This window comes from Rattus rattus, chromosome 1 (assembly GCF_011064425.1).
Source record: "Rattus rattus isolate New Zealand chromosome 1, Rrattus_CSIRO_v1, whole genome shotgun sequence".
Taxonomy (NCBI): domain Eukaryota; kingdom Metazoa; phylum Chordata; class Mammalia; order Rodentia; family Muridae; genus Rattus; species Rattus rattus.
Genome location: NC_046154.1, coordinates 129,968,875 through 129,992,053, shown reverse-complemented (window position 1 = coordinate 129,992,053; position 23,179 = coordinate 129,968,875).

Genomic DNA, 23,179 nt, shown 5'->3' with positions numbered 1-23,179 from the left:
AGATAGATTCAAACTAATAGAAGAAAAAGTGGGGAAGAGTCTTGAACACATGGGCACTGGGGAAAATTTCCTGAACAAAACACCAATGGCTTATGCTCTAAGATCAAGAATCGACAAATGGGACCTCATAAAACTGCAAAGTTTTTGTAAAGCAAAAGACACTGTCATTAGGACAAAATGGCAACCAACAGATTGGGAAAATATCTTTACCAATCCTACATCTGATAGAGGGATAATGTCCAAAATATACAAAGAACTCAAGAAGGTAGACTCCAGAGAGCCAAATCACCCTATTAAAAAATGGGGTACAGAGCTAAACAAAACATTCTCAGCTGAGGATTATTGAATGGCCAAAAATGAATCCAGATGCCCTTCAACAGAGGAATGGATAAAAAAATGTGGTACATCTACACAATGGAGTACTACTCAGCTATCAAAAACAATGACATCCTGAAATTCATAGGCAAATGGAATGAACTAGAAAATATTATCCTGAGTGAGGTTACTCAATCACAGAAAAACACACTTGATATGCACTCATTGATAAGTGGATATTAGCCAAAAGGCTCAAATTACCCAAGATGCAATCTACAGACCACAGGAAGCTCAAGAAGAAAGATGACTAAAATGCAGATGTTCCCACTCCTTCTCAAAGGGGGGAAATATTCATAGGAGGGGATATGGAAGCAAAGTTTAGAGCAGCAACTCAAGGAATGGCCGTTCAGAGCCTGACACGCATGTGGCCCACATATATATACAGCCACCAAAACTAGATAAGATTGATGAAGCTAAAAAATGCATGCGGAAAGGGACTGGATATAGATGTCTCCTGAGAGACATATCCAGAACATGTCCAATACAGAGGTCAATGCTAGCAGCAAACCACCAAACTAAGAATAGGACCCCCTTGTGGGGAATTAGAGGGAGTATTGAAAGAGTTGAAGGAGCTTACAACCCCAGAAAATCAACAATGCCAACCAACCAGAGCTTCCAGTGACTAAACCACTACAGAAAGACTATGCATGGACTAACCCAGGGCTCCAACTGCATATGTAGCAGAAAATAGCCTTGTTGGGGCACCAGTGGAAGGGAAAGCACTTGTTCCTGCCAGTGCAGGGGAATATGGGGGAGGGCAATAAGGGGGATATATAGGGGGAATAACCATATGGGGGAAGGGAGGGAAGGGAATGAGGGCTTATGTTCAGAAAACCGGGAAGGGGAATAACCCTTGAAATATAAGAAAAGAAATATATAATAAAAATTTTAAAAAAAAGATACTTAACAATTCTACATTTGATAGAGGACTAATATCCAATATATACTAAGAACTCAAGAAATTAGACTCGGGAGAAACAAGTAATCCTATTTAAAAAGAAATGGGCTACAGAGCTAAACAAAGAATTCTCAACTGAGGAATATCAAGTGGCCAAGAAGCACCTAAAGAAATGTTCAGCATCCTTAGTCATCACTGAAATGGAAATCAAAACAACTCTGGGATTCCACCTCATACCATTCAGATTGGCTAAGATCAAAAACTCAGATGACAGCAGATGCTGTCAAGGATGTGGAGAAAGAGGAATACTCCTAAATTGTTGGTAGGGTTGTGAAGTGATACAACCACTCTGGAAATCAGTCTGGAAATTCCTCAGAAAACTGGACATAGTACTACCTGAGGACCCAGCTATATCAGTCCTGGGCATATACCCAAAAGATGCTCAAACGTATAACAAGGACACAAGTTCAACAATGTTCATAGCAACCTTATTTATAATAACCAGAAACTGGAAAGAACCTAGATGTCCTTGAACAAAGGAAGACACACAAAAATATGGTACATTTACACAAGGGAGTATTACTCATCTATTAAAAACAATGACTTTATGAAATTCTTAGGTAAATGGATGGAACTAGAAAATCATCCTTAGTGAGGCAACCTTCACTAAGAACACATATGGTTTGCACTCACTGATAAGTGAATATTAGCCCAAAAGCTCAGAATGCACAACATACAATTCACAGCCCATATGAAGCTCAAGAAGAAGAAAGACTAAAATGCGGATGCTTCAATCCTTCTTAGAAGAGGGAGCAAAATAGTCACAAGAGGTGGGAGGGACTTGGGAGTAAGAGAGGAGAGTGAGGGAGAAAAAGAAGGCAAGTTCAGGTATGGGAGGAAACAGGGATGATATAGGAAGGTCAGGAATTTGAACAGAGGTGTGTAGCAATGGGGGTGAGCAACTAGAGGTAGCCACCAGCAAGTCCCAGATGCCAGAAAAGCAAGAGGTTCCCAGGACCCAATAGGAATGAGAATAACTGAAATACCCAACAAAGGGGAGGGAGAACCTATAGAAACCATATCCAGAGGTTAGGCAAGGCCCCCGGTGGGGGGATGGGGCCACCCACTCAGCTCAAAACTTTTAACTCACAACTGCATCTGTCTAAAGGAAATACAGAGACAAAGTGTGAAGTAGACACTGAAAGAAAGGCCATTCAAAGACTGCCATACCTAGGGATCCATCCCATATACAGATACCAAACCCAGACACTATTGAGGATGCCAAGAATTGCTTGCTGACAGGAACCTGATATAGCTGTCTCCCGAGAGGCTCTGCCAGAGCCTGACAAATACAGAGGCAGATACTGGCAGTCAACTATTAGACTGAGAATGGGGTCCCTAGTGGAGGAGTTAGAGAAAGGACTGAAGTAGCTGAAGGCGTTTGCAACCCCATAGGAAGAACAACAATATCAACCAACCGGACAACACCAGAGCTCGATGGGACTAAACCACCAATGAAAGATTACGCATGGAATGAACCATGGCTTCAAGCACATATGTAGAAGTTCATCTTGTTGGGCATCAATGGGAGGAGAGACCCTTGGTACTATGAAGGCTCTATGTCCCAGTGTAAGGGAAAGCCAGTGTGAGAAGGCGAGCGAGTGGGTGGGTGGGTAGGGAAACACCTTCATAGAAGTAGAGGGATAGGGGGTTTCTGGTGGGGAAACTGGGAAAGGGGTAACATTTGAAATGTAAATAAATAAAATATCCAATTAAAAATATGTATTCCTCTCTAGATAATCATTTTGCTTTCATATATATTTAAACTTTGCCACAAATAAATTTTTGTGCAACCTCAAGAACCTTGGCCTAGATTCTGAAGAACTGTGATGTAAGTGTTCTTGTCTCCCTGGTATCTCCCATGGCCACTGGCAGGATATAGCCTTCTGTGAATGTCATTGGAGGACATTGTAACACTTCCCTGCCTATTAAGAACAACATCTCATTTTTATTTGTACTTTTATAGAAACTGTTACTAACAGTAGAGATTTTATAATATTGACAAGTGACATGCTTACTATTTCCTGCAATGTCCTGTTAAATGTTTTAAACCATCAAGACAAGCACTTTACCATGAAAAACACCAGTCATATTTCCATAATTAAAAACATCCAAGAACTTTAAATGTCGGGAAGCTGAGAGACTTTCTAAAGTTTTCTAGAGACCTTGAATAAGCCTAAGTTCTGAACAAAGGTAGGTGTGGTTATCCACCTTTTTTCCATGTTAAAAATCTCTGCGTGACACGTTTTTAGCATTTCATCTCCATAACAACTTTATTGCATGCAAGGTTAAGTTCTTAAGGAAGAAAAAACCTAACGACTCAATACTATCCAAGATGAAGGTTATACTTCATGTTTGACTTGGCTTTTCTTATATGTGTGGATAGACACTTAACATTTCCCCTTTGAAAGAGTAGAGAGGACTCAGATTTATCCCAAACCAACGGTACAGAGGGGCTAGAATGGGAACACGGCACAGAATCTTTATCAGAGCAGATCTACCTTCACACGCCTACACAGTCAGACCCATGTCGCCATGGGTATGCGCGAGGCATTTCGGATGGAAACGCCATAGATCCATCTAATTTAAAATGGAGACGATGCAAGTGGTCCGCACACTGGAAAGGACCGGTGCGTGCTGTGGAAGAGGACCTCAGTGGGAATTGTGACAATACGGAGTGTCCCAAGCTAAGCAGAGTAAACTTCTTCATATTATTCCACTAAGGACATAAGAGGATTAAGTCTTTACTAGTTAACTTGTTATCTCCACTTTATGAACTCTCCAATTGAGTGGTTTTAATTTTGACAAATAAAAGGTTGGTTTCCCACATGGTCCACTGGGGTAAAGGGGGGGGGAAGCCACTCTTCAGCTCAGCTCTGTTCTCCATGCTACCGCGGAGGAATTGAGTGCAAGCTTCTTTCTGCTTTGAAAGACGAGCCCTTATTCCAATAAGCTGCTGCCTGCCTGAGCGGCAAACATTTTAAATCGTCATAATTATATTTCACATGGCAATAAACACTTTCCGTTTAAGTGTGCATAATTTGTCTCTTTGTCTGATTCCCTTTGTGGCGTTAGTTTTTCTCCATGGAGAGCATAAAATAACAGGACTCATGATGATTCCCTAGAGATTACTCATTCCCCCTCCCCCCTTCAGAAACACTCAAGATGTTTTGCTTATTTTTTGTTTTTTTAAGGGAAAAAACAAATTGGGTTTTAGAGAGAAAAAAAAAACCAAAACGTGTCATTAAGCCTGTGTGTGTGTGTGTGTGTGTGTGTGTGTGTGTGTGTGTGTGTGTGTTATTGCAAAAGTCTTTCTTCCAGGAGGTAGTTAGGTCTCCTGGCTTTTCCTGCATGTTTTCGAATTCTGTCCTTTAACTAGGTCTATAGCTGATCTCCCTTCGGCTCAGCACTGGCCGGGATGGCTGTTCCAATGCAATGGCGAGAGTGCGTGCAGCTGCAGCACATGGTAGCCTTTTCTCTCCACCCCTCAGCTTCACCTGTTCTGTGCTCTGCTGGAGGACCGCAACCCCATGAAGTCTGCTCCCTGGCTTGAGACGATCACATGTGCCAGCAAGCTGCTTAGCACCCAGCCAGCTGTAGTCCAACCGCCATGTTATCAGATGACGGATGGCTTCATATCAGGTGTTTAAACCTACGAGCTACCCCATCTGGTAAATGATTGGAGATGTCTGCCCTTGCGTGATGAATGGGGAAAGTGACAGTGCCAATCAGAGTGACCCGTGGAGCCTCCCTACTGCTGCCCCGACAGCCACTATCTTGTACGCCCTACTGCTTGACTTTCTCAGTTCTCTTGTCACTCAGCTGAGGTTAGACCTACTGTCACTAAATTGTTACTAACTTGCATCATTAATCCATATATTTTCCTTGCAATGACCTTCATAAAATAGATGCCAGGACACCAGCAGACTCCAAACATAGAGGTCTAGACATGATCTCCGGTCTAGTCATTTTAAAGGAAGTCACTTTTCTTGATCTGTTTTGAAGTCACATGATTATTTGGCAGACGCTGCATATTTAACCTTGAAATCAAACTGGAATCCACTATAAGAAATACAAAAGGATTCAATGTGTCAGGGAGATACGAATAAAACTTCGTCTACAGCAGCTGGGAAATGGATGGTGAGTAGAAGTGTTTGCTAAGCATGAGGACTTAAGTTCAAATCTCCCAAAGCCAGATAAAGACAATCTGTACCGTAAGCTTATGTAATCCTGATGCTCCTACAGAGCGGTAGAGAGAAGAAAATCTCAGGAAACTTTGGTCAATACCTAAAGTCTTTTCTAACTTCCACATGTGTTCTCACATTTACATGCAGGCAAAGCTGTATCTACATACACAAACATCCCTCTCTAAAAGTTTTAGTAGGTAAACATAACATCCCTTCTGTGACAATTGGAAGGTTTTCCCAACCTTTCTTTCTGAAATGGTTTCTGACTTGGTCATCTAGTTTTGAAAAAAAATAAAGTTATTACTAAGCCATAACGTGCTGGTCACATTGGCACTGGTGACTTTGATTCAGTATAATGCCCATATGAAACATGAGTGCTTGAGGCCAGATTGATGGAGCTCAAGGTAAAATTAGGATTTTAGTTTTAGTTGGTGTAACTAAGCCTTCTCAGCCTTACTGTTGTGTGTGAAGATACAGTCTGCTTACACGCAATGCATCATATCAATTACTCGTAGCAAGCACCAAATAATGGAGATTAAGCACAAAGCACAAACACTTCACAAACCATTTTCTATGCAGTATTTATTTTCATCACCATTTCTAAATGACCATGAAAGTCTTGGGAGCCAAATGCCAATTGTTTTATTTTAATTTAAAAATATATTGCGATCTAGACTTTCAATAAAAATGCTTTTTCACCACCCCATAAAGCACGGCTTTTTATTTCTTTCATTCTTTTCTTTTTCTTTTCCTTTTTTTTTTTTGCAACCATGAACAGTGAATAAACAAAACAAAGGGGGAGCTTAATGGGAATGACAGCACAGCAGGTACATTTATGATTTAGTATCATTTCAGTTTTCATCCAGGAAAATTGTCAACCGTTCCAGGAATAAAAAATAAAATGCTATGTACTGTGTAGTATAACCTCTTTAAATTGGCAATTTGGAGCTGTTTGATAATTCATTCTTAAGCAAACCTGAACCACTTGCTACCTGCTGTATTCATTAGCCTGTCCATCTTCCTAGTCCCTGTAGAGCATGGTGAACCATGACTGCTAGAAAATGCTATGCCGCTGTGTATATTTGCTAATACATATATACATATATATATATATATATACTTATTTTATGCAATTGTTTTAAAAGAATGAGCAAAACCCCTCGTGTTGGGTCTCAGAGATAAATATTAACGTTTTCTGGATGTGTTTCTACAGATCCATTTCAGATAAATAATGCATTACACACTGTGTCGTGTGCAGTAGAATTTTTTTTTTTAATTTAGTTATTGAGCATAACATGCAAAGCTCAATATAGAAACTACCAAATTTTAGGAGCAACAGCTCTCTGTATGTGGCACATTTGCAAATATGAGTATTTCAGGGTGCAAATTAAAATAGTTTGATGCACCATATCACACTTTCTCAATGAAAGGGAAACTTTCCTTGTGCTTACTATAAACACTTCATTTACACGTTTATTTGAGACTTTGTTAAATTGGATTATGTAAACACAGGCTGGATAGCAAGTCAGATTTAATACACGCAAGTTTTGAAAACCGACTTGCAGAGCGCGGAGAACATAAAAGTAGAAAGGACTTCACCAAGATTTATTGATTCACGTCAAGGCATCATTGCTTTTCAAAGTGTGAAAAATGATCATATATTTATGACCTGCCGACTGAAGCTGTTCTGTGAATTAGCGAAGCTCTGGAGAGAAGCGGCCTAATCGCATTATCATAGAATCAGAGATGGTTGTCAATTCCCCCCCATTTAGCTTTTCTCCTTTAGTTTGTTAAAATGAAGGTGCCATACGTTGGTTGAATTCACTAATACCCTGATGAATGAGGTATTTTCCCAGTAGGCTGGCTACAAGTATAAACAGTGAATTAGGAATGAAAGACCATCAATCATATCTCCTTCAAACAGGCTCCTGCCCTGAGAGTATCCATTGTATATTAGGGCCACTTTAAAAACTTCTATGCAGTTTTCATTGGCAAAAAAAAACCAAACCACGTAAATTGTCCATAATCTTGGATGTTCCCTGTGAAAGTCGTAAAATCAGATACTTTCTTCATTAATACAATGACTACTTTCTCTCTTGTTTTGGTCGTTGTGTTTCTGTGTTAGAAATACACCCTGCAGTCTTCCCTGCACTCACTGTTGTTTCTCAATAATGCCCCAGCTGAAAGATTGGATTACCTATCTGATGGTTGTTTCCACATTACAGAAGCCATGAACTAAATGCTTCTTTCCATGTATATTTTGGTCAACTACAAGTCTGGGATGACCTGAGGATTTATGCAGTGGTATGGTTTTGGTGGGTTTTTTTTTCTTTGTTTTTATGCAGGGTCAGGGTTTGCCCTCAGGCACCTATGTATGGTTCCCTTGGGGTTCAGGCCCTTTAATGGAAATTATGAGTATGCAACCAAGGGCAAGATTCTTCCCTTGGGGATTTATTCTGCCTCGATGTGCAAACATAATTCTCATTAAAATTAATAAGAATTGTACACGTGCATCTAGGGAAGAAATAGACCCCTCCTAGATTCAGATCATCTCATTCTGTTTCATGATGATGACGATGAAGAAGAAGAAGAAAAAGAAGAAGAAGAAAGAAGAAGAAGAAGAAGAAGAAGAAGAAGAAGAAGAAGAAGAAGAAGAAGAAGAAGAAGAAGAAGAAGAAGAAGAAGAAGAAGAAGGAAGGGAAGGAAGGAAGGAAGGAAGGAAGGAAGAAAGAAAGAAAGAAAGAAAGAAAGAAAGAAAGAAAGAAAGGAAAAAAGAGAGGGAGAGTTTGCCATGGAGGTGGGCACGCAGCCAAGGTTTGTGATTTCAGATGCACAAGCAGAGTTTTCAGGGTCCACCTGCACCATGTGTGAGGCACAGCCCCCTTTTCTTCTTTTCACCGTGAGAGCTCGTACAGGGATCCTTAGCAAGCTCTGATTTGGCTAAGCTTTTCTCCGTCATTATAATTATTCCCGGGATGTCTTCTTTAAAGCATTCAGGGAAACTGGGCCTTGCTTATATTTGATTCCTAGTTTGGGGGTTTAGGATCATTTGTATTTATTGGAATCATTGGGCCATAATATTTGTCTATTCTTTCCTTTTTGTAATGCTTCGAAATACCCCTTATTTGCCTGGGTAAGTGGTATTTAACTCCTGGTGTGTTTTAGGGTCTGAGAAAATCAGCTTTTATTCTGGGGAAATGCAGCTTTAATGCACACATTGCTAAACTTGTGTAAATTCAACCAAACAACGTTTTTAGACTAAATGAATCGATGTAGCATGAAGAAAGAAACCTTGGCATCTATTAATTTGCTAATCCCCGTTGTTGGGACAAAATATCAACCGCAAACTTATTGTCTAATTCATCTGAACAATACCTTATTTTTAAAAAGCAAATGCTTCCCAAAATACTCAGATGCTTATCTGAATATGAAGTTTGAGTCTTTTCACTAGTAGAAGGCAGGAGAGTGTAGAGGTTAGCACTTTTATCAACTTTGTTTCACCACTGCAAGCAATGTATTTAGTATCTCTGAGTTCTTTAAAAAGTAGGTAAAAGAATCTAATGTGTTTAAAGATTTATTTTATTTTCATGTAATTGGTGGTGGTGGGGGATACATTGGTGCACATTAGTGCAGATGTCTATAGACACTAGAGGTCTGGGATCCTCTGGAGCTGGAGTTACAGACACTTGTGGGTACTGGAGACCAAACTGGACTCAGGTCCTGTGGAAGAGCAGCTGCTGCTCTTATCTGTGGAACCATCTTTCCTGATAGACCAATTTTAAATAAGGCTAAAATTTGTACCAATGGAAACATAAGTATGAGCACTTGTTGGGATATAAAGATCTGATTCTCTTGCTTGGCAACGGCAGCTCTTCAGGTATGCAGGACAGTCAGAGAGAGCATTTAGAACTCCGGGCTTTGAATAAAAGAAATAGCTGAAACCAGATGGCTTACAGGCCATGAAAGCTTCCAAAAAAAGCAGGTTTTGACCCATGAGGTAAAGAAACAACACCCTCACAGGTCCATTTCATCCACTGGGAGTTTCTCAGCAGGTAAACCACCTTTACAAAGATTGGTAAGACATGCAGAATTTCAGAAACAGCCGAAAGATTTGAAGACCAAGCATTGGTGTGATTCAAGAGCCTAGCAAAGACACTGGGTAGTTTTGTCTGAACATACCAACGTATGTGTGTGTTGGACATCCTGTTCAACCCTGAGATCCTGGAAAACTGACGTGACTGTAACTGTGAGGTTTATGGCATTTTTGTAGTAGAGTTGTAAAATACCTTGGCTTAACTTGTAACTTCCCTGTACGAAGTTGTTTGTGCTTCTTTTGTATTTAAGTAATTCGATATTCCTCTCAACACGACTGCAGTAGAGAAAGCACATGGCTCCAAGTAGTGACTGTGCAGAAGGGAGAGGACTATGTCTTGCTTCCCATCATGCACATTTTTGTATATTAACGACCTGAGGCATTATTAAAGCACTGGGAAATGAATAAGTGGCTGTGACTTGATCCAACTAGCTAAGTCTACAGTGCTATGTGACACTCTAACCACAGGGATGGGGCAAGTCTTAGTCACAATGTAACTTACAGTTCTGCAATCAAAACATAAAAATAAAGAGTCAGGTGGTTATAAAATACACTGCCTGTCGTCAAGACGTGCAACTTTGAATCTGCTTGACTTTCTCCTAACTAGATTTCCTTCCTTTCACAATAGAAAAATTCTGTGTTACCCTTTGCATGCATAATCATTCTACGTGTTAATGATCTGTGTAGCTGACAGTGCAAACAAATACGTGTGCATGTGTGTGTGTGTGCATGCATGCTCTAGAATAAGATGTTATTCAACATTCTAAACACTGCTAATATTTAGAACTAGTTTTCCATTTTTCCATTTTCCTATTTTTCCATTGCATTGGGGTTGGTCTTATAACTAGGTTGAGTTTTCTTTTCTTTCCTTTTCTTTTTTTTTTTTTGTCTGTTTGTTTTTGGGTTTTTGTTTTGTTTGGTTTTGTTTTGTTTTTATTTTTTTTTGATGATGCTACTGTTGTCTTCTCTAAGAGGTAATGATACAAAGTTTGTTCTTCCTTTGAGTTGGAAGTAAATATATGGAAAAGGAAGACAGTTGGAGCTCATAGGACCTCTGACAGTTAAGATGGTGTAGGGTCTAAGGGTGAGAAGAAACAATTTCCACAAAATATAAATATTCTATCCTACAGAGGAGCTCAGTAAGACTCATAAAATTACAGAGGCAGACACATTGAAACTCAAAATTTACCACTCAGACAAGGCACAAGTCGCAGGAAGTCCTAAAACTGTCTAGTTCAGGGAGCTCCTTTTCTCCCCCAAAACATAAGCACTCAGGGCTCTGGGACGAGAAGACTCTCCCTGCGTGGAGCTACGTACGAGTGCTCCACTCTCACCTTTTGTGAATCTTTTCATGATTGGGTAGGCATTGGGTGACTTTGAGAAAACCATGCTCCTGAAATAGCTTCTTAGCCAAATTTGTGTAAGTAACCAGAGTGAATTCATTGATTCACTAAGGTGGACTTTGGTGGTATCCTTGCTTTCATTTGTTATTCATTCCTATGTAGGTTGAGTAGATGTTTGGTTCCATCTTCTAGAATTAGTGTCATACAACATCAAGTTACATCTGGTTACCATCCTAGAAAAAGCCATTTGTAGAGATAGACTTCTGGTTTTTAAATTTGTCCTATTGAAAGGAAAAATTTAAAATCGCCCCCTAGACAAAAGTTGAAGCCAAAAGAAAGAAAACTAGTTGGGCCCTGCAACTGCCTGTTCCAGAAACTAGCTGATCACAGAAAGAGTAATTGCACCAGCTGGTTCAGCCATTTTGTTCCAGAAACTAGCTCACCATATAGGAGCTGACCATAATAGCAGCTGACCAAAGTAGCAGGAACTGGTTAACCGTAAAGTTAGATTAAAATCTTAAAGAGCAATCATGAGAAACAGGAGGTTCTTCCTTGTGATTCGATATGGTTTTTCCTTTAAATACCCCTTCTCCCAACCATTCAAGGTCAAACTCCTCTACCCCTTCGTGGGATATGAGTCTCGACCCCAGTGCACTGGTTTCTGTCGTTCCTATCAATAAACCTCTTGTTGATTGCATCAAGATCGGTCTCTCGTGAGTTCTTGGGTGGTCATGTCATCTCGAGACTTGAGTGAGGGTCTCCCCTCTCCAGGGGTCTTTCACTATTAACCAGGCATAGCGGTACATAACTCTAATCCCAGTACTCAAGAAACAGGTGCAGGTTGATCTCTGGGAGACCATCTTCATTTACATAGTAAACTGCAGGCCAGCCAGGGCTACACAGTGAGATGCTACTGAAGCATGTAGGTCAATGGTCAATGATTCATGTTGGTTAAACATATGGATAACCTTGTTCATTTGACTTTTTAAAAAGTTTGTTTGTGTGTGTGTGTGTGTGTGTGTGTGTGTGTGTGTGTGTGTTTCATGGTGCCTGTGTAGAGGTTAACCTGGTGAAATCAGTTTTCTCTTACATAGTGGGGATTCCAGGGATCAAACTCAGGTTGACAGGTTATCAGGCTTGAGGGAAAGTGCCTAAATCCAGTAAACTCTCTTACTGGCCCTCATTTAACTTTAAAATAAAATAAAAACACATTTGACTAAAAAATACAACAGGCCCAGGTTATCATTTCTGATTAAAATACTTGTTGCCACTTAACTAAGGAAATAAAGAGCCACCTGGCCTCTCGCAGAGTGGTTACTCCTTGTGTTCATAGTTATTTCCACGCATTCTGTAAAATCAAACAATATTTTTAAGCTTCAATATTTTAGGCACGTGACCTCTCAGTCCCTTGCTGAGTGATGAACCACCAGACTTAGCTCGAGGTTGTCTAAATGCATAACTGTCAGATTAGTCAAATTCATTTAGATGCTAATGGAATCCTAAATGGACAAGGATGATGTATGGGTCAAGAGATGGCATCAGTTTCCTAGAACTGGAGTTACCGAAAGTTAAAGCCACCTCGTGAGCCCTCTGTAAGTGCAGCAAGAGTCCTTAAACACTGCATCATCTCCCCCAACTCTTACCTTGTAACGTTTATTAGCATTCTTTATTCAATCTCCTGATTCTTACACAAATATTTCTCCTAAGTTTCTGCATTCTTTGGAGTATTTTTAAGTTGTTATTTTCTAAAGTATATAATAGAATTTCTTCACTCTTTCCAATGTATAAACTTCATAATTCATGACAATTTTTCATTCACATGTTCTTTGTGTTGAAGGGTGTCTCCCCTTTAAAATGGAAAAAGATCGTTCAATCATAGTTTCCTTTTAGTTTAACAGGAATGGTTTTGTAATATGGCCTTAGAGTATTATTTGGCTTGGGGGTTTTATTTCATTATGCAGAGGAATCAGAAAGGATTCTTAAGATGAACACGTGTTTCCTTAGAAATATATCGATTAATGAAAATGTGTGCTTTTGTTATTATGTGGTTGTACTTAGTTAATGAACCAGTATGCCATTGAATATTTTACATGAGTAATAATGAACTCTAGTTGTGCTTACCTGAGCTCTAGACTTTACACCACAGGCATGTAATGCATGGAATCTGTTAGCCATTTGCCCGTGTCTTCTTATGAGCATTTATAATTTAAAGAACATAACGTTTACCTTTGATCTCATGGCTCTTCTTTATGGTTTAAGCACTTCAGTATCATTTTAACTTTTTCTCAGTTGTTTATCTGGTCATACCAGCTAGCAACTTTTATGGGTTTTGATTACTAAACTCTCCGAATAAAACACCTACGTTATCATGCTTTTATGCTGGTAGTGTATGCACCGGTGATTTGAAAATGACAAAGGGTTTGGAGAAGATCCCAAAAGCACAGGCAACAAAAGCAGAAATAGACAAATGAGTTTGCATCAAACTAGAAAGCTTCGGTGTGACAAAGGAAACCACCAATAGAATAAACAGGCAGCCTACAGAATCGAGGAACTGTGTCTGACCAGGGGTAATGTCCATAATCTATGAGGGGTTCCCAAAACTCGAAAGCCAAATGCAAAACATCCAATTTTAAAATGTGTAACAGATCCAAATAGGGATTTCCAAAAGAAGGATATTCAAATATAAAAAATTTCTCACCCTCCCTGATCATCAAAGAAACACAAATGAACCCCAAACCAAAGATCATGGAGCTCCAGGAAGAATGGCCATGACCAGCAACACGAGCAACAGCACAGGGTCTGTGGTAAAATCTGTGATCAGAGTGTGTTGGAGGCACAAGGATTGCAAGTTCGAGTCCAGGTTGGTTACAAAGTAAGATCTTGAAGGGAAAAGAAGCATAAAAAATTAGCTTTGCACCATCCAATGGAAAAAAGATAGCATTTTCAGCAAATGGTGCTGGTTCAACTGGAGGTCAAGATGTAGAAGAATGCAGATCGATCCATGCTTATCACCCTGTACAAAGCTGAAGTCCAAGTGGATCAAGGACCTCCACATCAAACCAGACACACTCAAACTAATAGAAGAAAAACTAGGGAAGCATCTGGAACACATGGGCACTGGAAAAAATTTCCTGAACAAAACACCAATGGCTTATGCTCTAAGATCAAGAATCGACAAATGGGATCTCATAAAACTACAAAGCTTCTGTAAGGCAAAGGACACTGTGGTCAGGACAAAACGGCAACCAACAGATTGGGAAAAGATCTTTACCAATCCTACAACAGATAGAGGCCTTATATCCAAAATATACAAAGAACTCAAAAAGTTAGACCGCAGGGAGACAAATAACCCTATTAAAAAATGGGGTTCAGAGCTAAACAAAGAATTCACAGCTGAGGAATGCTGAATGGCTGAGAAACACCTAAAGAAATGTTCAACATCTTTAGTCATCAGGGAAATGCAAATCAAAATAACCCTGAGATTTCACCTCACACCAGTGAGAATGGCTAAGATCAAAAACTCAGGTGACAGCAAATGCTGGGGAGGATGCGGAGAAAGAGGAACACTCCTCCATTGTTGGTGAGGTTGCAGACTGGTACAACCATTCTGGAAATCAGTCTGGAGGTTTCTCAGAAAATTGGACATTGAACTGCCTGAGGATCCAGCTATACCTCTCTTGGGCATATACCCAAAAGATGCCCCAACATATAAAAAAGACACGTGCTCCACTATGTTCATCGCAGCCTTATTTATAATAGCCAGAAGCTGGAAAGAACCCAGATGCCCTTCAACAGAGGAATGGATACAGAAAATGTGGTACATCTACACAATGGAATATTACTCAGCTATCAAAAACAACGACTTTATGAAATTAGAGGCAAATGGTTGGAACTGGAAAATATCATCCTGAGTGAGCTAACCCAATCACAGAAAGACATACATGGTATGCACTCACTGATAAGTGGCTATTAGCCCAAATGCTTGAATTACCCTAGATGCCTAGAACAAATGAAACTCAAGACGGATGATCAAAATGTGAAGGCTTCACTCCTTCTTTAAAAGGGGAACAAGAATACCCTTGGCAGGGAAGAGAGAGGCAAAGATTAAAACAGAGACTGAAGGAACACCCATTCAGAGCCTGCCCCACATGTGGCCCATACATATAGAGCCACCCAATTAGACAAGATGGATGAAGCAAAGAAGTGCAGACCGACAGGAGCCAGGATGTAGATAGATCCTGAGAGACACAGCCAGAATACAGAAAATACAGAGGCGAATGCCAGCAGCAAACCACTGAACTGAGAATGGGACCCCCGTTGAAGGAATCAGAGAATGAACTGGAAGAGCTTGAAGGGGCTTGAGACCCCATATGTACAACAATGCCAAGCAACCAGAGCTTCCAGGGACTAAGCCACTACCTAAAGACTATACATGGACTGACCCTGGACTCTGACCTCATAGGTAGCAATGAATATCCTAGTAAGAGCACCAGTGGAAGGGGAAGCCCTGGGTCCTGCTAAGACTGAACCCCCAGTGAACTAGATTGTTGGGGGAGGGGCGGCAATGGGGGAGGGTGGGAGGGGAACACCCATAAGGAAGGGGGGGAGGGAAGGGGATGTTTGCCCGGAAACCGGGAAAGGGAATAACACTCGAAATGTACATAAGAAATACTCAAGTTAATAAAAAAAAAAAAATTAGCTTTGCTGAAATTGTAGAAAGAAAGCCCGTCAGTATATAAGGATATAAATTAGTACAGCCACTATTAAAAAAACAAAAACAAAAACAAAAGCAAAAAAAACTAAGCATACTTCTCAGAAAAATAAAGGCAGATCTATCACGTGACCCAGCCACCCTACAACAGAATATACATGCAAAGGAAATGCAGTTTGAGTGTGAAAAGACCTCCACACCTCCTCCTTTTCTGCAGCCCTATTCACTGCAGCTATGAGCTTAAAACATGACATACACTCATTGTGGAGTCCTACTAGACATAAAGAGAAATAAATCCAGTCATTTGCAACAAAATGGCTGAGACTGCAGATTAAAGTATTAAATGAAGTAGTTCAATAAGAGAGTGTTGTACCCAGGATACAAATTTGGGGCAAACCTGGGACAAACAGTAACATCAAAATGAGCCTGGGCTACAGACATCCTGTAACCAAGAAAGAAGGCAAAACACTGCTATTTGATCTCACTCATACATGGTGTTGGGGGACATAGATTTTGTTGCTGTAGAATGATGGATAGCAGACTTTGGAGACAGCGGAATATGGGACTTGGGGAAATGTAGGCTTAATTGTACCAACTTACAGTTCGGTAGGAATGATTAATCCTTAAAAAGAGTTTAGAAATAACAACTACTATCAATTTCGAAAAATTAGAAGAAAGAATTTTTGGAGGCATTCGCAAAAAATAAATAAATAAATAAATAAATAAATACCCTGAAGTATTTAGGAAAATAAATGTTTAACTTTATTTAAAAATTGCACAAGAGTACATGTACCAAAGAACACTGCATTTCATAACTATGCACATTTTTGTGTTTTGTGTAGTAATTTAAAATAAACTTAATTTAAATTAAAAGGTATCCATGAAAGCACACGCGTTCTGTCATTTGGGGCTTTGTTTTGTTTTTAAGTGGAGTGTTCTGGAGCTGACAGACTTGTTTCAAACTCAGCAGATAGCAAAGGACGGCCTTGAACTTTTGACCCTCTGCCTCTACCTGCTGAGTGTCATGGTGATAGGTGTCTGCTACCCATGCCTCTTATCTGGTTCTCAAGATCAACCTGGGCTTCAGGCATGCCAGCCAAGCTCTCTGCTAGGAATATATCCACCCAGCCCGCAAGTAATAAAATTGCTTTTTTATTCTGTCTCATTCCCTCCTTAAACATTTTGTAATTTTTCTCATATACTCACAGTCTCTGGTTAAAAAATAAAAAAGCGGGGTTGGGGATTTGGCTCAGTGGTTCAGCGCTTGCCTAGGAAGGGCAAGGCCCTTGGGTTCGGTCCCCAGCTCCAAAAAAAAAACCAAAAAAAAAAAAAAAAAAAAAAAAAAACCATGAACAACAAAAAATAAAAAAGCAAAATAATAAGACAAAGTTTCTGAGTTTTGTCTTTTTTAATTTAAGGACATATGGCCCAGATTTAATATTTATTTTGTTTTCTATTTCAATAATCTCTAGGTCTGTCTTCATTTATTTATATATTTTATTTAGATTAGGGTGGTGCCTATTTTCTCCTCTAAATTTTTTTCTTTACTCTGTGTGTGTGTGTTTGTGTGTGTATGTGTGTCTGTGTGTCTATCAATGTGTGCATGCACACAAGAATGCATGTGTTTGAATATGCCATGATACTTGTATGGAGATCAGAGGAGAATATTCAAGCACAGTTTCTCTCTTTCGACTGGATTCTGGGAATCAAAAGCAGGTTGAATGGTTTGCGTAGGGCAAATGCTTCTACTCACTGAATCATCTCAGTGGCCTGTGGCCTATTTTCACAAGTGACATGCTTCATTCAGTCACCTTTTTTAAAAGACAAAGGATATTTATTTTGTTACTAGAATACTAGGCTTTCTCTCTCTCTCTCTCTCTCTCTCTCTCTCTCTCTCTCTCTCTCTCTCTGAAAATGTGATTATTACTTTTTCTTTTCTTTTATTGGATATTTTCTTTATTTACATTCTAAATGTTATCCCCTTTCCTGGTTCCCCTCTGGAAAACCCCTATCTCACCCCCTCCTCTTCTATGAGAGCGCTTCCCCAATCACCCACTCCCTCCGTCCTCTCCACCCTGGGCATTCCCCTACACTGTGACATTGAGCCTTCACAAGACCAAGGGCCTCTCCTCCCACTGATGCTCAAACAAGGCCAAACTCTTCTACATATGCAGCTGAAGCCATGGGCCCCTCCACGTATACTCTTTGGTTGGTGGTTTAGTCCCTGGGAACTCTGGTTGGTTGATATTGTTGTTCTTCCTATAGGGTTGCAAACCCCTTCAGCAACTTCAATCCTTTTTAACTCCTCCATTGGGGATTCCATTCTCTGGCTGCCAGCATCCGCCTCTGTATCTGTCATGCTCTGGCAGAGCCTCTCAGGAGACAGCTCTGTCAGTCTCCTGTCAGCTTGCACTTCTTGGCATTTGCAATGTTGTCTGGGTTTGGTGACTGCATATTGGATGGATCCCCAGGTGGGGAAGTCTCTGGATGGGCTATCTTTCAGTCTCTGCTCCACACGTTGTCTCTGTAGTTTCCCCTTCTAAGAAGTACTGAAGCATCCACACTTTGGTCATCCTTCTTCTTGAGCTTCTCATGGTCTGTGAATTGTATCTTGGGTATTCCAAGCATTTTGGGCTAATATCCACTTATCAGTGAGTATATACCATGTGTGTTCTTTTGTGACAGGGTTACCTCACTCAAGGTATTTTCTAGCTCCATTCATTTGCCTAGGAATTTCATGAAGTCATTGTTTTGAATAGCTGAGTAGTACTCCATTGTGTAAATGTACCACTTTTTCTGGCTCTGGTTCCCCACCCACTGCTGCATCACCCAGAGAAAGCCACTCCCAGGAGCTCTGACACACTCAGGATCTCAGGACCATAGGACCCCAGAATCACAGGATCACAGAGACAGCTGGACTCTGAGGAGTTCTGACACAACCAGGATCACAGGAGGGACAGGGACCAGAAGGAACACAAAAACATAATCAACAGAAACCAAGGCTACTTGGCATCATCAAAACCCAGTTCTCCCACAACAGCAAGTCCTGGATACCCCAGTACACCAAAAGAGCAAGACTCCGATTTAAAATCACATCTCATGATGATAGAGGACTTTAGGAAGGACATAATAATTCCCTTATTATACAAATACAGAAGAACAGGTAAAAGAGTAGAAGCCCTTAAAGAGGAAACACAAAAATCCCTCTAAGAGTTACAGAAAAGGATTGGGAATTTAGCTCAGTGGTAGAGCGCTGGCCTAGCAAGCACAAAGCCCTGGGTTCGGTCCTCAGCTCCGGAAAAAAAAAAAAAAGAGTTACAGAAAAACATAACCAAACAGGTGAAAGAATTGAAGAAAAAACCATCCAGGATCTAAAAATAGAAATAAAATCAATAAAGAAATCACAAAGAAAGAAAACCTTGGAGATTAAAAAACCTAGGAAAGAGATTAGGAGTCATAGTTGCAAGCATCACCAACAGAATAAAAGAGATAGAAGAGAGAATATCAGGAGCAGAAGATTCCATAGAAATCATTGACACAACTGTTAAAGAAAACTCAAAAGGCTCCTAACCCAAAACATCCAGGAAACCCAGGACACAATGAGAAGATCAAATCTAAGAATAATAGATATAGAAGAGAGTGAAGACTCCCAACTTAAAGGGTCAACAAATATATTCAACAAAATTGTAGAAGAAAACTTCCCGAACCTACAGGAAAGAGATGCTCATGAATATACAAGAAGCCTACAGAACTCCAAATAGATTGGACCAGAAACACAATTCTTCCTGTCACATAATAGTCAAAACACCAAATCAACAAAACAAAGAAAGAACATTAAAAGCAGTAAGGGAAAAATATCAAGTAACATATAAAGGCAGACCTATAAGAATTAAACCAGAATTCTCAACAGAGACTATGAAAGCCAGAAGATCCTGGACAGATGTCATACAGACCCTAAGGGAACACAAATGCTAGCGCAGGCTACTATATCCAGCAAAACTCTCAATTAACATTGATGGAGAAACCAAGATATTCCATTACAAAAACAAATTTACACCTTTCATTTTCTAAAAAAGTATTTCACTTAATATATAAATCTTAAGGCATTGTTTTATGTTTATCTACCATTATTTACTTCTAAATAGTCTGATTTTTTTCTAATTTGTTTTCTTGGTAGCAGTCAACACACACACACACACACACACACACACACACACACACACACACACACTATAGTAATAAAACTAAAGGATGAATAGAAAACGGAAGAAAGAATCAGTTGAGAGTGGGTGGGGGACTGACACGGAAAGTGCCAGGGGATGTTAGCCATTCCATCTCACTTAATGGGGTGCATCTTTAGGTTAACGAAGGTTACTTGCTAATTTTCACTTGGTTTAAGATACCATGTTACAAAATTCAAAGTTTTCAAAACCTGAAAGTAACTATGCTTTCCATGATTCAACCCTGTTACCAAGATGTTCATGCACAAGGATGGGTGAGTGTGTGGTAGAAATATTGTAAAAAAGGATTCAAACGAGAGTGGATCAGTCACCTCTAAGATCATTCTCGTCACTTGCACCTTACAATTTAGTTTTTTATAAAGTGTAGCAAAGGGTGCCACCAAACTGTTTTTAATTCAAGTGAACACACTACTATAATAAACACCACAGGAAATCAAGAATGCTTTAGTGAAATATAATTGTGTTTAAATTCTTAATCAATTCCTAATTGGCAGAAGTTTCAGAATTAAACAAAGATAAAACCAACCTTTTTTTAATCATGTAGTAATCAATCAGAAGAAATAAGAAGAGAGAGAACACAGCCCACGGTTTGCATCCCCGAGTTATAGACTCCTTGCTAGCCTTGGCTACATAGCACGAAAGGCTTGCTTTGCTCCTATTTCGTTGTTCGGCTTCATGCTAGGCCGTGATAATTGAATACACAAAACAAAATCCTTATCTAAGTGTGGTATGAAATCTTAATCCTAGCACTTGGGAGACAAAGGCAGGATAATTATGAGTTTGAGGCTGGCTGGAAGTACGGTATGGCCTGTATTAGAAAAAAATAGAATACTGTCTTTCCTCTTCTGCAAACTCACATTTAAATTATGAAGTGAATTGACCATCAAATGGAGGAGACAGTATAAGGCAGTGTCAGCATCGCTAACCCTACACAGATAACAAGAGCTGCGAGAGAACAGAGAATGCCAAGTGTGCTATTTTAGGAAGGAAAGCGGTATCTAAGCAGAGATCTAAATGTAGTGGAGAACAGGTCCTGTAAATATTTGAGTGGAGAGCATTCCAGCAGAAAGAACAACAAACGCAAAGGCTTTGAGACTGAGCAGGGTGTGTTTGAGGAGTAGCAGCTGAAACAAATGAGGGAGAGCAGCAGGAATTAGGTCAGTGTGACAGCCGGGCTCACATCACACTGCACTCCAGGCCACTACTCTGATTTGCATTTAGTTCAAAGTCAGATTTTTTTTGAGTCAGAGAGTGAAATGTGATTTAGACTTCCAAACAATCATTCCGGTGACTATGAGAAGATCCTGGGTGAGTGCATGGGTGTGGGTACGGGCTGGACAGAGGGAAGAAAGGCCATTAGGGAAATACTGAGAGTCATTTGAATGATGATGATGAGGTTGGCTATGACTGAAAAGTTAGAAGGGTGATAACAAAAACAAAAAGCCAGAAAGGGAAGGGGGCTGGGAGAGACGGCTGGGTAGAAGGGTTGCTTTGAAAGGAGGAACATTGAAGTTCAGTTCTCCAGGACCCACATAAAAGCCAGGCAGTTTAGCAAATATTTGTGATCCCAATACCCAGGTGATAGAGCCAGGAGATGCCTTAGCACACTAGCTATTCACAATTGCCAGCATTGGTGAGGACCAGGTTCAGTGAGAAGCCTTCAGTGAACAGTGTATGTGTGTGTATGTGGGAGGGGTGCAATTGAGAGATACTCAGTGTCAGCTTCAGGCCTGAACATATGGGCACAATCACAGGCACACACATACACACACACACACACACACACACACACACACACACACACACGCACTTGCATACAATTATACACTCTCACACATTCTAACTCACACAGATATAGAGCAGAAAAAGATCCAGGGCCTCTAACTGCATGAATGCATTCCAGAGCGTCAGGATTAGAAAGAAAAACCAGGAATTCACTTTAGGATGGAGAAAGTCAAGTAGGCTTTTGAATAAGTGGGTCTGGAATAAAACTGTGCGGTCCTGACTGAACCACCAGTTTGTGTCTCAGTGTGTCCGAGAAGCTAGGTTGAGAGAATGCTTTGGGAATTACAGGGAAGGTCCAGAAGGTCATGACTGAGAATTGACCATTGGCTTTGGCTCTGTAGGCTTACATAACTAGTAGAGCAATGTACCAAAAACCCTGATAAAAGTTAGGCTCAGACACAAGAAAGGAACGATAAAGCAGAGTCTACTGCACAAAAAATGCTTGTCAGCTTTCATAAAGACAAAGCAAAAATAAATAATACAAAAATAACAAACTAGCAACAACAAGTATGTTCATGGTTACAATCTGAATCTCAAACGTTCCCCGCAGATATGAATTCTGAAGCTTGAGTTCCTGGATCCCGTGCTTTGGGAAGGCTGTGGAGCCTATGGGGGGGGGGGGCTGGACTAGCTGACAGAAATAGGTCACTGAGGGTAGGAATTTGATGGGATTTGTGGTCATGACTGTAGCATCATTCTTTGTGGACTAAGCCCTTCACCAGGCCATCCCATTATGATGGAATGAGATCCTTTGACACTGGGAGCTCAGATGAACTTTTCCTCTCATAAGTTGTTTCTGCCAGAAACATATTTGATGGCAGCGGTAAGAAAATACCTAATATGCTCAATCTGGTTATATCTGATTTGGCCACAGCTTGATTCTTCATTCATCCTTCTAAGACCAAAGTCTACATAATAATTGGTAGATCCCCCAGGAATCATCATCCAAATCAGATGGACCACAGAGTGACAGTACATTTTGTAATCTGTAAGGAAAATACTAGAGAAGAAAACCAGAAGACCAGGCATAAAATGAAGGCAGAACTTGAAAGGTAGTGATGGAGTTCTCACCATGGTGGATCTCTTAATGAGTCTGATGTGGCCAAAAGCAAATTATTTGGAGGTTGGATGGCCTTTAGCATGGTTGCTCACTTATGGTGTTATGATGAAGACTAGTAACAAAAAGTAACTTGGAGAAGAAAGGGTTTATGAAGCCTATATGTCCCAATCCCAGTGCAAAACTGGGAGAATAATGCAAGAACTCGGACAGGACAGGAACCTGGAGGCAGGAATTGATGTGGAAGCCACGGAGGGTCTGCTTCTTGGATTGCTCCTCATGGATTGTTCTGCCTACTTCTGATGCACCCCAGAGTCATCTCCCAAAGAGTGGTACTGCCCACAATAGAAGAGCTACAAATAAATAAAGTAGGCTGGATTATTTGAGTTTCCTTCATCATGACATATGCTACAAAGTACCTTTTCTGCT